Genomic DNA, 14,955 nt, shown 5'->3' on the forward strand with positions numbered 1-14,955 from the left:
GATAGTATATTGTTATAATTACTTCTAAATTAAATAGATAACGATAGACTATATTGATGATTGACTCAAATTTTTGAATACATAAACACCGCAAAAAATAAAATCAAGCCCAACGGGCTTGGCCCGGCCTGGCCACTATACCCTTAATGGGTCATGGGCCGAGTTTTAAACATTGTTTCCACTGTAGAGACTGGACCGGCCCTGTAAGGGTAGCGGTCAGACCGGGCCCGGCCCAATAACCTGCGATCCAAAAAAAAAAGTGGACCGATCTGACCCGGCTCGGACCACTTAACACCCTTACTTCAGATAGTCTTTACATATTCTGTGACGCATTGAATGTCGATATGTAATATATTATACGGAAAATGGCCTAAAATGTCCTCTAACTATTGAAAATAGTACAAAAATGTCCTCCATCCGTCTATTAGGCCTAAAACGACCTTCACATCCACCTTTAGGTCCAGAAATGACTTTGTTTTAATGGAAAAGGGCATTTTAGGCCTAATAGATGGACGGGGGACATTTTTGTACCATTTATAATAGTTCGAGGGCATTTTAGGCCCTTTTAATAGAATTTTAATTAATTAATTTGAATAATTTTTTTAAACACGTGGCGGCCATCTATTGGTTACAATTTAATTATAAATCAATATTTATTTAACAAAATTTTAATTAAATAATTTGAATAATTTTTTTAAATAATTGGAGACCATCTATTGGTTATAATTTAATTATTTAAAATTAATTATAAATCAAAATTTATTTAATAGAATTTTAATTAAATAATTTGAATAATTTTTTTAAATATTTGGCGGCCATCTATTGGTTACAATTTAATTATTTAAAATTAATTATAAATAAAAATTTATTTAATAGAATTTTAATTATGAAAAAGGGCTTATAATGCCCTTGAACTACTGAAAATGGTATAAAAATGTCTTTCATCTCTCTATTGGGCCTAAAATGCCCCTTTTCATTGAAGAAAGGGTCATTTTTCAAGACTATTAGTATGTACAATAGATGGACCTAAAGGTGAATGTCAAGGGCATTTTAGACCCAACAGATAGATGAGGAACATTTTTATACCATTTTCAATAGTTCGAGAACATTTTAGGCCATTTTCCGTATATTATATATATATATTATAGAATTCATCCACCCAGACTTTTATCTTAGATATCAACATGAACTTAAAAAAATATACGTACTAATAAAATTAGGATTTAGATCTTGAAAAAATGTACGTACTAATAGAATAAGGGTTCAGGTTTTGAAAAATTATAATTTCTAAGAAAATTAGAGTTTAGGCATTGTAATGATTTGAAAACCTAAAACATCAACAAATTAAAATGAACTTGAAAAAATTGTATGTACTAATAAAATTGAGGTTTAAGTCTTGAAAATTGTATATCTTTTAAAAAATTATGGTTACATCTTGTAATTTCAAGACCTAAAACACCAATAAAATAAATTTGAAAATATATACGTACTGATAGAATTAGGGTTTAAGTATTGAAAAAATATAACTTCTAAAAATATAGAATTTAGATATTGTAACTTCAAGATCTAAAACACCAACAAAGTGAAGTTGAGAAAATGTACATACTAATAGGGTTAAAATTTAGGTCTTGAAAAAGTGTAACTTCTAAAAAGTTAGGATTTAGGTATTGTAACTTCAAGATCTAAAACACCAACAAATTAAAATGAATTTGAAAAAAATGTAGATACTAATAAAATTAGGCTTTAGATCTTGAACAAATGTAACTTCTAAAATATTACGATTTAGGTCTAGTAAATGAATATCAAATATAAAGGATTACACAAAACTCATAGTGTTGAGAGCTAATTACATACTTTCTCTACTCTTTTTCAAATTACAAAAATCCCTTAAATTTAGTGGAATCAGGATACATCCCAAAACGTCCGGATACATCGCATAAAGTGATGTATCAGACGTCCCAATACGTCACGTAAAGTGATGTATCAGACTGATAAATGATGTATCCGACCGATATATCACGTAAAGTGATATATTCAGCATCTCGATACATCGCGTAAAATGATGTATCCGACCGATATATTCCGTAAAGTGATGTATCCGAGAATAGGAAAGAGTAGAGATTTTTGTAATTTTTTCGAATGATAGGAAATTTTTGAGAATATGATAAAATAAAGTTGTGTATTTAGGTAATTTTTCCATATAAAATATTAATTTTAAATATTGTGTGTATCAGAATGGATTCTGTCATGCATCCAGCATCTAAGGCCCATAGTAATTAATTAACTAATTAACAATATTGTAGCTAATAAATTTCAAATTAAATAAATTGAAGGTGTTGTGATATACTATCAAATTTAAACATCTCTAAATTTAACATTTTAACTAATTCGTCTCTAAATTTAACATTTAAACTCTTGCCCAGCATAATTTTTCTAATTGAAATATCTGGAGCCTTGAGGGTAGTACAGTCGAATCAACAGTTCAATTGAATGTCTGTTTACTTTAAGCCGCCGATGATTCACAAACAATGGCCTCTTTAATCAGGTAATTCAATTTTCCTCTTCAGAACATGTACAATCTTTTAGGGTTTGAATCATAATTTATCTTCTTTATACTTCCTCTATTCCATATTAACTGATTTTCTAGAGTTTTTTTCATTGTTTAAAATAGTTGAATTGTTCAAAATTCAAGAGAAATGTTTGAAACTTTTATCATGTTTACCCTTTCTATTAATGGAGTTTTGTAATAACGTAGAAGTAAACTATACTACTTACAAAGTTATACTCCAATAAAGCACCACTTGTATTTATGATTTCAAATTTAATCATATTTATGATGCTGATTAAACAAAAGGGTAATAGAGGAAAATAAGGTTCAAAATTTGTCCTTGAATGCTTTTCATAATATGTGTGCATATCATAGAAATTCAACTAATATGTAATAGAGGGAGTACTTCTTAAGGAGTTTTATGTCGAGAAATTGATGTTGTGTTTCTATTGAGTAAACATTTTAGTGCATAAACGTTATTTTGAGCCGATGGTCTATCAGAAACAGACTCTCTACCTTAATAGTAGAGATTAAGGTCTGCGTACATTTTACACTGTCATACCTCATATGTGAAATTACACTGTATATATTGTTTCTGGTGCATAAATATTCTCGAGAATAAAATTGACTTCATCTGGCAGTGGCTAGGACTGGTTGGGCAATTTACATTAGCAAAAAATGTCATTTCTTTACCGCTTTGACAAGGCAAATAAGGCTTTCCAGTATTTTATTGCTTTTTTTTGTTAAAGAAAAATAAAATAAAAGTGGGAATGAATATTATTTAGATCTAGTCACCACTTTTGTCAAGACTACTACTATTCAAGAAAAACAATTTGTATTTTGTGTTTTAGATGCTCAAAAGCACCTTCGTTTTTTGGTCCCAAATACCTCATCAATTATCAAATGTAAAAAGGAGTACCTTTTTTGTGCTTTTAGCCTCTAAGAAGTCTGGCCAAATAGGCTACTAGAAATGTAAGAACTACTATTCTTTCAAACTTTCCAATATTTTATAAAAAAATTATTGATTATGCATAGCAGGAATATAACATTTGTGAAGGGAATATATTTCAATGATTAGAAAGAATGGTTAGTAACAGAGAAATTGTCGAGCAATTTAATTAAATAATGATCATCAAAGAATATGACAAAAAAAAAAAAAAGACTATTAACCCCTACAACAACATACTCAGTGTAATTACACAAGTAAATTCAAAAAAAAAAAGAGTAGAATAATGTTTGATTGGAGAAGAAAGTTAAAGTTGCTAATTTGATTTTTATGATTAAAATGGTGATCGTGGAAGAAAAGTATTAAAACAATAGTTGGAAAGTTGATTCCGTTTGAAAATATGTCATAGGCATGGTGGACCCACATACTGCCTACTGTAAAATAATTTATCTATATAGTAATTTCTTGAAACGTAAGTATATAAGCTTTGGTAGAGTGGCTAGTATGAAGGTCGAGTTTTGGGGGGACTTAAGGGTTCGATTCTTGATAATAACAATTGACTGTGATTTTATCACAGTAAGTAACCTCCTCTTGGGCTTTTTCAGGAAAATTGTAAATAAGTTCCAGGTAGCTAGCCACCCGATCTATGGCAGTCACTACGGGTGTACTGTTTGGCATGTTGGTTCTCAACCTTGAGAAAGCTCATCACTAATTTATCGAAAAACAAAAAGCTTGAGAAAGCCATCTTTCTCTTAAAGGATATTTTGTATCTTAAATTTCACTACATGAATGATTTGCATGGTTATTGAAATAATCATCTGTATACCTGGTTCTCAAACTTGTTAGGTCATCATCTCTGACATTTGTATTTTAACCTGTCGAAACAATTCAAGAATGTTGAGTCTTTCCCATTGTTTTCCACATTATCTCTTTGTTTTAACCTTTTCACTAATTGGAATGTTATTCAGTGTTGCAATTGTTCAAATACTCGTGTTGTCCTCGTGTCATCAAACTTGATTGTTTTTTTTCCTAATCATCTAACTTTTATTTAGTTTTATTTTTTGGGATTTACTGTTCTTTTGATTTTATAATGTCATGTCTTCTTTTCCGTTACTGATATCCATGACTAATCCTATAACTGACTTTTCATATTGAGGAATTGGTTAGTATTCTTAACAAACACAAAGGGACAATCTTCTCTTTCAAGCGGAAAGGTGATTATCTCCTTAATGGTAGTATTGATACAACTTCTGCTGTTTAGAATTTGAAGTCTGGCATATTGAAACAACAATTTGATTTTCATTCAAGTGTTTTGTTGCCCCAGTTTTGTCTTAATTTTGCTTTATATTTTACCTCATATCTTGGCAAGGATAGATTTTGTTTTGTTTTGCATATTTTCCCACTATAACCCCATTTAAGTTCGTCGCTTGATATTGATTGGCGAAACAATAATTCTTTTGTGATCAGCTCCACTGATAACATGATTTACGTTTATAAAGTTGGGGAAAATAGACCAGTCAAAACAAAACAAAATCTATCTTTGCCAAGTTATGAGATAACATATAAAGCAAAATTAAGACAAAACTAGGGCAACAAAACACCTGGATGATTGGCCCTTTATGTTTGTTAAGAGTACTAACCAATTCTCCTGGATGAAAAAAGTCAATAAGAGAAAACAATCCAATTTGGTGACATGATGACAACACGAGTATTTGCACAATTGCAAGACTTAATAACATGCCAATTAGTGAAAAGGCTAAAGCAAAGATATTCTGCGGAGAACAATGTTGATGCTAACTTGGATGATGACCCTCAGATGTGTAGCGCTTATGCTTATGATATTTATGATTATCTTCATCAATTGGAGGTTCGTCGTTTTGCTCTTTTCAATAAATTTTGTACTTTGTACTTAATGAATATCTGAATCTTAATCATTTAGATGTCAAAGTCTATTTGCATTTTATGTACGATTGGAGTAAATAAATTAAAAAGTCAAATGTTTAATTGATTGTTACCTAATAGAGCTTGATTTGGTTTGGTATTGATGATTTTGCAAATGGGCACACTAAAGATTGAATTTGACAACTGGGTTGTGGTTAATATCATTGAATTATCAAATCTTGATTTGTTTTCTTATGGATGATTTTGTAAATGGGCACATTAAAGATTGAATTTGGCAACTGGGTTGTGGTTAATATTATTGAATTATCAAATCTTGATTTGGTTTCTTATGGATGATTTTGCAAATGGGCACACTAAAGATTGAATTTTGGCAACTGAAATGTGGTTAATATCATTGAATTATCTAATCTTGATTTGATTTGTTTTCTTATGGATGATATTGCAAATGGGCACACTAAAGATTGAATTTGGCAACTGGGTTGTGGTTAATATTATTGAATTATCAAATCTTGATTTGGTTTCTTATGGATGAATTTTCAAATGGGCACACTAATTATTAAGTTTGGCAACTGGGTTGTGGTTAATATCATTGCATTATCAAATCTTGATTTGGTTTCTTATGGATGATTTTGCAAATGGGCACACTAAAGATTGAATTTTGGCAACTGAAATGTGGTTAATATCATTGAATTATCTAATCTTGTTTAATTGGATGTTACCTAATAGAGCTTGATTTGGTTTCTTATTTATGATTTTGCAAACAGGCACATTAAAGATTGAATTTGAGTTAGGGTTGTGGTAAATATCACTGAATTATCAAATCTTGTTTGGATTTAATATTTGGGCTTTTGAGTTTTTGGCTTAATCTGTGGTTTTTCGAATCAGATTGAGAAAAAGAGAAGACCTTTGCCTGATTACCTTGAGAAAATCCAGAAGGATGTGACTTCAAACATGAGAAGAGTTTTGGTTGACTGGCTTGTAGAAGTTGCAGAGGAATACAAGCTTCTTTAGGATACACTGTATCTTAGTGTTTGCTACATTGACAAATTCTTATCAGTGAATGTCGTCCCTAGGCAAAGACTTCAGCTGCTGGGTATTTCTTCTAAGTGTCAGATCAAAAATTGGTTTTACTTGTACTTTTGCTTATGGATCTAATATCATCTGTTGCTTATGATCAGGAAGTATGAGGAAATCAAGCCTTCACATATCAAGAATTTTTGTTACATTACAGCCAATACACTTACGAGAAAGATGTCGTGAAGATAAAGGCTAGTGTTCTACAATCTCTTAAATTTGAAATGGGTAGTCCTAAACCTAAAACATTTGTCAGGTAGGCCTCATTGTTTCGAGAATAGATAGAGGTGCACTTGTTAAAGAACAATTAAGGTTCCTCAACTGATATGTCTGTTCTTTTTTCCTTTATATGCAGACGATTTACTAGAGCTGCTCAAGAAGATTGTAAAGTGCACAAAATGTAACATGAACATTATCATTTTATATTCAACTGTATTTTTGTTATGTGGTTGCTTATTTTATGTTCTTTTTCTGCCTTTTACAGAACTCGAATTTACAGTTTGAGTTTCTAGACTACTACCTAGCCGAATTATATTTATTGGATTACAACTGCATGAAATTCTTGCCTTCTTTCATATTACTTTCAATTAGGTTCACATTACAGCCAAAGTCAGATCCTTGGGTGAGGATTTTGATCCATTGTTCACTTGATAGGCGCGCTGAATTAACTCTTTCCATTTTGTAGAGTTTGGCCCTTCAACGTTGCTCGGGATACAGACCAGCAGATCTAAGGGAATGTGTTCTTATCATACATGACCTACAATTAAGTAGACGAGGAAGTACTTTAGCAGCTGTGAGGGACAAATACAAGCTGCTTAAGGTATCAATCCGCGTGTTGGTGATTTTATTGTAAACACCTTCATAGTTAAGTAATCTGATGTGAACAATTTCGATGATTTCCTTGTAACAATTCAAATGTGTGTCAACATTATCTTCTCCTCTGGAAATATCAGATTTATTCTTCGAAGATACTATATAATGATTTATTGTTCATATGCTTGGAAATTGGTATGAGACGTTACAATGATACCTGGACGAGATGGAACCCCCTTCTTGATTCTGGCTGTTGCTGCTTAAAGACATCGGTTTAGTAGATTTGTTATAATCTTTATGATGTATGAAAAGTTACAAACATAATCTAAAAATAAATGTTTTTTTGTAATAAGCTGGAAATAACTCCAGAATACTATATGAAAAGGTATGAATTTATACAATATTACTTCCTTCATTTGCAAGTACTAAACCCCTATTGCATTTCTAATTGGTTGCCTAGTTTGAAATGGTTCTAGTATGTATTGATAACACCTCTTTGTAACGATCTTGTTTGTTTAAGACCTTTGATGCCTTTTATAGCGATTGATTATTATACATCTTGAATAGCATTTAACATTTAGATTTTCTTATAATAAAAACTTTTTTTTGTCATGCACGGGAAGAGAAAATGGGGAGGGGATTACAAGAAGGGAAAACTGTTGGGGGGAGTAAGCACCACAACTAAAGTTTGATATGATAATAAATAGTGAAAATAAATTGGACACGAGAATTTTATATGGAAACCCCTCAAACAGATAGAGGAGAAAAACCACGGGGGTAGAAGGATTTTACTATGATAATACGGGAGTACACTACTCTCAAATACGAGGAGAAAACAATAATTAATACTTCTCTCTTATAAAAGGAACAAATACTAAAGAGGACACTCAAAAATACAATATTTATCTTGGTGTATAACTATCTTTGTATTCTTACTCTCTTTTTCTGAATGAATCAAATGAGGCCACAAGGCCCTATATTTATAGGAGGATGAAAATGCGTAAACAGAAAGAGTTTGCGTGTTTCTGCGTTGAAAACGAGTAAAGGCTGGTTGCCAACCTTTACTTTCTGCAGCCCCTTTTTTGACTTTCTTTCATTTGCCGACCTTTGCCAACCTTTACTTTCTGCAGCCCCTATTTTTGACTTTCTTTCATTCTCCCACTTGAAGATTTAATTGAGAATCAATTAATTCTTCACACCATCATTTCTACCTAATTACTGCAATGGTACATTTCTGCTAGGCCAATAGAAGATCGACACCATTTAAAATTGTTATTGTTGATCGGCTTCGTAAATATATCTGCTAGGTTGTTATTAGTGTGAATTTTCTGAATATCCATACTGCCTTCTTCCACCTTCTCACGAACAAAGTGATACTGAACTCGTATGTGCTTTGTCCTTGAATGAAATGTCAGATTCTTTGCAAAATGCAAAGCGCTCTGACTGTCACAAAACAGAGCAACCTTCTCTTGTTTGTGCCTGAGCTCCTTCAGTAACATCTGCATCCATATAGCCTTTTTGTTAGCTTGTGTAACTGCTACATATTCTGCTTCCATCGTAGATGTAGCCACGATAGATTGCAGTTTTGAAATCCAGCTTACAGCTCCTCCAGCAAGAGTAAACACATAACCTGTAGTGGACTTGCTTTTATCAAGATCACCTGCATAATCTGAATCAACATAACCTTTAACAGTAAAGTCTGATCTTCCATAACATATTGCAACACCGGAGGTACCCTTGATATATCTCAGGATCCTCTTAACAGTATTCCAATGCTCTCTACCAGGATTAGCCATGTATCGACTAATCACTCTCACTGCTTGTGCAATGTCAGGTCTTGTACATACCATGATGAACATTAAACCTCCCACTACTGATGCATACGGTACTCGAGACATCTCCATCCTCTCTACTTTATTGCTAGGATTCATACTTGAGGATAACTTGAAATTAATAGGAAGTGGGGCAGAAATTGACTTACAGTCTTGCATCTTGAAGAGTCTCAAGATTTTCTTCAAGTAGTTCTTTTGAGAAAGTCAAATCTTCCTATTATTTTTGCCTCGGTGAATTTGCATCCCTAGAATCCTGTTTGCTGGTCCCAAGTCCTTCATTTCAAACTCCCTAGCCAACCGTGCCTTTAAATTTGTGAGACAATCTTTGTTGGGGCCTTCTACCAACATGTCATCAACATACAACAGCAAAATAACAAAAAATCATCATCACTAAATCTCTTGTAATAAACACAAGGATCTAAACTATGTCTGTTGTATCCAATGCCTATAATGAAGGAATCAAATCTCTTATATCAAAACATCGGCGCCTGTATGATACCATATAGAGATTTGTTCAACCTGCAAACCAAGTTCTCTTTTCCCTGTTCTTCAAAACCTTCTGGTTGGAGCATGTAAATTTCTTCTTCAAGTTCTCCATGAAGAAATGCAGTTTTGACATCTAACTGCTCCAAGTACAAGTCAAAAATAACACATATCTCCAGGACCACTCGAATTATTGTTAGTCGAACCATCGGAGAAAATATCTCATTAAAGTCTATACCTTATTTCTGAGTGAATCCTTTCACCACTAATATTGCATGATATTTCTCCACTTGATCATTACTATTGCGTTTGATCCTGTAGACCCATTTGTTTCCAATGGCCTTCTTTCCTTGTGGTAATTGAACAAGATCACATGTTTTATTTTTATGAAGAGCTTCAATTTCTTCTTACATTGCTGTCATCCACAAAGATGATTCTTGACCTTTTATAGCCTCGTAAAAAGTTAAAGGCTCTCCATTTTCTGTAAATAGACAGTATGTAACATTGCCCTGCATAGAATAATCTGAGTGTCAAGCTGGTTCTCTTCTCTCCCTGGTTGACCATCGAACTTGTGGAGTTTCGATCTCAGCTTGCTCTTGTTCTTCGTGCTTTGATACTGCTTCAGAAAAAACTGAAACTTCTTTTATTTCTTCAACTTCAAATATAGTAGTCTCTAATTTTTCTTTTGAAGTGCTACCTTCTTTTGCTTGTATCTTGTTTTCAACAAATACAATATCTCTGTTGATTACCACCTTGCGGGCTGTGGGATCCCACAAGCGATACCCCTTGACTCCATCAGCATACCCTAAGAAAATGCATTTTCTGGATTTTGGATCCAACTTTGATTTTTCTTAGGTGTTGTACATAACATAAGCAGGACTTTTGAATATATGTAAGCGAGAATAATTAGCTGGTTTTCCTGTCCACATCTCCATTGGCATTTTCAGATCAATTGCGGTTGATGGTGACCGATTGATCACATAATAGACGGTTTTGACTGCTTCTGCCCAGAATGGTTTTTCCAACCCTGCAGTTGCCAACATAGCTCTTGTTCGTTCCAACAAGGTTCTGTTCATCCGGTCTGCTACTCCATTTTGTTATGGAGTATATGCCACCGTAAAATGCCATTTAATACATTCTTATTTACAGAAGTTATTAAATTCATCACCAGTGTATTCTCCTCCATTATCTATTCTTAAACACTTGATCTTTTTCTCAGATTCAAGTTCCACCCGCACTTTGAATTCTTTGAAAACCGGAAAAACACCTGTCTTTCTCTTTATTGGATACACCCAACTTCTCTTGGAGTAATTGTCGATAAATGACATAAAATATTTTGCTCTTCCTAGGAACTCCACTGGTGCTTGCCATACATCAGAGTGGACCAGATCTAATAGTTCTTTGCTTTTAGCAGAGGAACTGCTAAACTTCAGTCTATTTTTATTACTGGTAACACAATGCTCACAAAAGGGTAGTGAAACCTTTTTGAGCCCTGAAAGAAGCTTTTGCTCAGCAAGAATCTTCAAACCTTGTTCTGATATATGGCCAAGTTTATGATGCTATATCATCGTTGATTCTTCAAATGAACTTGTTGACGCTTCTCCTTCTTGGTGTGTTTCACCTTTAAGCACATATAGATTTATTGCAAGTTTCTCTGCTTTCATCACTACAAGCGCTCCTTTGGATATTTTTATGACTCCACCATAAGTCTTATATGAACATCCATTATCATCTAATTATCCCAAAGACAATAGATTCTTTCTCAAGTCTTTTACATGTCGTACCTCCTGGATGGTGCGTATCGTACCATCATACATCTTTATTTTGATGGACCTAATACTAATAACATCCAAAGCATGATCGTCTCCCATGAACACAGACCCTCCTGAGATAGGATTATATTAATGGAACCATTCTCTTCGGGAAGTCATGTGCCATGTTGCTCCTGTGTCCATGATCCAGACATCAGTGAAACGTTTTCTGCCTTCATTATTTGATATTGTTTCACTACATAAAATATCTCCATCATCTAAGGTACTTGCAACATTCCCTTGTGTATTTGATGGATTAGTGTGTTCACTCTTTTTCTTGAACCAACAATCTTTCTTGAAGTACCCTTTCTTGCCACAGTTGTAACACTTGATATTCTTCTTACTTATTGATTGAGATCTACCATGACTGTGACTCCTACTGGGGCCACGTTCCGTTGGTCTTCCTCTCACCATCATTAAAGCTTCAGCTTGCTGCGAACTTGCTTTTCTGTCTTTCTTATTTTTGCACTAATTTTCTTCTTCTAAGACAGCGGCTATAATTTCATTGAAAACTAGACTGTCTGTATTGTTCGTCAGGTTGATGATGAATTGATCATACGAGTTAGGCAGACTTTGAAGTAGAAGCTCCACACGTTCAGTCCCCTCTATTTTGCAATGCATTATTGTAAGTTACAAAAATAGAGTATTGAAAGTATTGATGTGTTCAGTAGCTGACATGGACTCTGCCATTCGAAGAGTATATAATCTTGTTTTTAAGAAGATTTTATTATGCAAAGACTTGGCCTCATATAATTATATAAGAGTATCTCATATCTCCTTCGCCGTCCATATTTTAGCCACGCTAGACAACCCTTGATCAGTTAGTGTCAGGTGTAGATCTGAAACTATATTGTTGTCTATGTCATTCCACTTGTTGTCATAAGTAAAGTCTATGGGCATTTCTTCAATTGCAGCTAAGCAATTGTCCTTTCTCAATATCGCTTTTATTTTCATTTTCCACAATGAGAAATTAGTTCCATTGAATTTTTCAACATCAAACTTTGTTGTATTCGACATTATTATTTGCTTCACACCCTTCTAAATTATTTCTGAATATTTTTTGCAAACAATCATGATAAAATATACCGCTACCAAAATTTACTATTTACATAAATAGTACTTTTCACTGAATTTTACTATTTATAAAAAAATATTATTCACAGATAGTACCTTCGCATAAAATAGATAGAATAACTGAAGGCTCTGATACCACTGTTGGGGGGAGTAAGCACCACAACTAAAATTTGATATGATAATAAATAGTGAAAATAAATTGGACATGAGAATTTTATATGAAAACCTCTCAAACAGATAGAGGGGAAAAACTACGAGGTAAAAGGGTTTTACTATGATAATATGGGAGTACACTGCTCTCAAATACAAGGAAAAAACAACAATTAATACATCTCTCTTATAAAAGAAACAAATACTAAAGAGGACACTCAAAAATACAATATTTATCTTGGTGTATAACTCTCTTTGTATTTGTTATGTCGAAAAATGGACAAAGTGCAAAATTAATTTCATCTTTATAAGAAAAAATCAATTTTAGTAAAAAAAAGAGTCGCCACTTAATTTTTTAAAGAAATTAAGAAAACTTAATTTAAAAGACTCTAACAGATTTAATTCTTAAAAATTTAGAGAAAAAGGGTACGAGGTTCATATTACTATTTTAAGAAGGTTTTAGCACTTAAAATAGCCGCTAACATGAGGTTATCCAACGATTTGAAATTTATTTGACTAACTTTGGAAAATATTAATTTAAAAGAAAAAGAAGACTTTGAAATTATTTTTTAGAAAAAAATAAAAAATTTGATATCTAAGCAATCATGAACGACATAAATAAAATAATTATTACAAACCGAATTAATAAAATAATAATAATAATAAAAAAAAGTAATGAATATATAAAAATATGGCCCGACACTTAGTTTCTGTACGCCTGGACTAAGCTGTTGGGCCACCTGTGTTTTGGACTTTTGGGCCAATTCTGATGTATATCACAACCGTATATACACTGTATATTGGTGCATACAACCAATAGTTTTCTTGTATATCAGATATACATAAAATTGCATATCAGTCAATTTTGTTCCAGCGCCTGTAGAAATACTTAGTAAACATGTTAATAATAAATAATATGAATAGTAATAAATAAAATAAAAATAATAACAATAATAATAATAATAATAATACAAAAATAAAAACCGTCTTATGAACATGGGAGGCCTTGGAAAGCAACGGTAATTTCTTCATCGGCCATTTCAACATGTAACATATAATATATAATGTAAACTAAAATTAAAATTTCCGTCTTTAAAATGGAGAGGCCTCGAAACCCGACGGAGAGATTTTTTCATTGGCCAAAATAAAGTCTGTTACATAAGTAGTAGACATGTAATCATTCCTCCAAATAATAAAAACTATTTAAAACTTATTTGAAAGAAGTGAGTACTAACTTTATTTAAAGTAGTAGGGTAATAACTTTATTTAAAGTAGTAGGGTAATAACTTTATTTAAAGTAGTAGGGTAATAACTTTATTTAAAGTAGTAGAGTAATAACTTTATTTAAAGTAGTGGTGAAATAACTTTATTTAAAGTAGTGAGGTAATAATTTTATTTAAAGTAGTAGAGTAATAACTTTATTTAAAGTAGTGGGGTAATAATTTTATTTAAAGTAGTAGAGTAACAACTTTATTTAAAGTAGTGGGGTAATAACTTTATTTAAAGTAGTAGGGTAACAACTTTATTTAAAGTAGTGGGGTAATACTTTATTTAAAGTAGTAGGGTAATAACTTTATTTAAAGTTGTGGGGTAATAACTTTATTTCAAATTTAATAATGGGAGACAAGATTAATTGTGATAAATGCCAAAATAATTACTACATGCTAGCAAATTTTATAAAAAATATTTCAATAATAATTTCCTAACAGTCAAATATTTCAATCAACAAATTATGCTCGATTAACAAAATATTAAACATTTTCCAAATCTAAATCAAGAAAATAAAATATCGGTTATCAATTAGCTAATCAAATAGATACCCAAATTAAAAGATATGCATTTAGACAATAGCAAATAATAACAATCTCACCGTAAAAAAAACTTAATTAAATACAAGAATATAAACATGAACATAATTAAAATGTAAGAACATGAATATGAACATGAAACCTTAATTAAATACAAGAATATAAACATGAACATAATTAAAATGTAAGAACATGAATATGAACATGAATATGAACATAAACATGAACATGAACATGAACAACAACAACAACAACAAAAACAAAAATAACATAAATATGCTTTGCAATCTTAATCAATTATGAATGAACAAAAATCTTTGAATCTCGAGTTTATCAAATCATTTGGAGCAAAAATAAAGAACTAAAGTGGTGTAGTAACATGTGAACAATATGAATCTTATAAGTAAGAAAATAACAATAATGGTTAGAGTAATTAATCAGCCCAACATTTGTTATGAAAACAAAATCAGTAAAAGGAGTCTAACATGAGAAAGATCTAAATCTTCCAAGCAAG

General features: G+C 32.0%; 1 pseudogene; it reads left to right on the forward strand.

Annotated features, from left to right (window-relative positions):
• The first annotated feature begins 5,079 nt into the window (after positions 1-5,079).
• On the forward strand, positions 5,080-7,449 carry LOC129893888 (G2/mitotic-specific cyclin C13-1-like; annotated as a pseudogene).
• The last annotated feature ends 7,506 nt before the right edge of the window (positions 7,450-14,955 follow it).

This window comes from Solanum dulcamara, chromosome 1 (genome assembly GCF_947179165.1).
Source record: "Solanum dulcamara chromosome 1, daSolDulc1.2, whole genome shotgun sequence".
In the NCBI taxonomy this organism is placed as follows: Eukaryota; Viridiplantae; Streptophyta; class Magnoliopsida; order Solanales; family Solanaceae; genus Solanum; species Solanum dulcamara.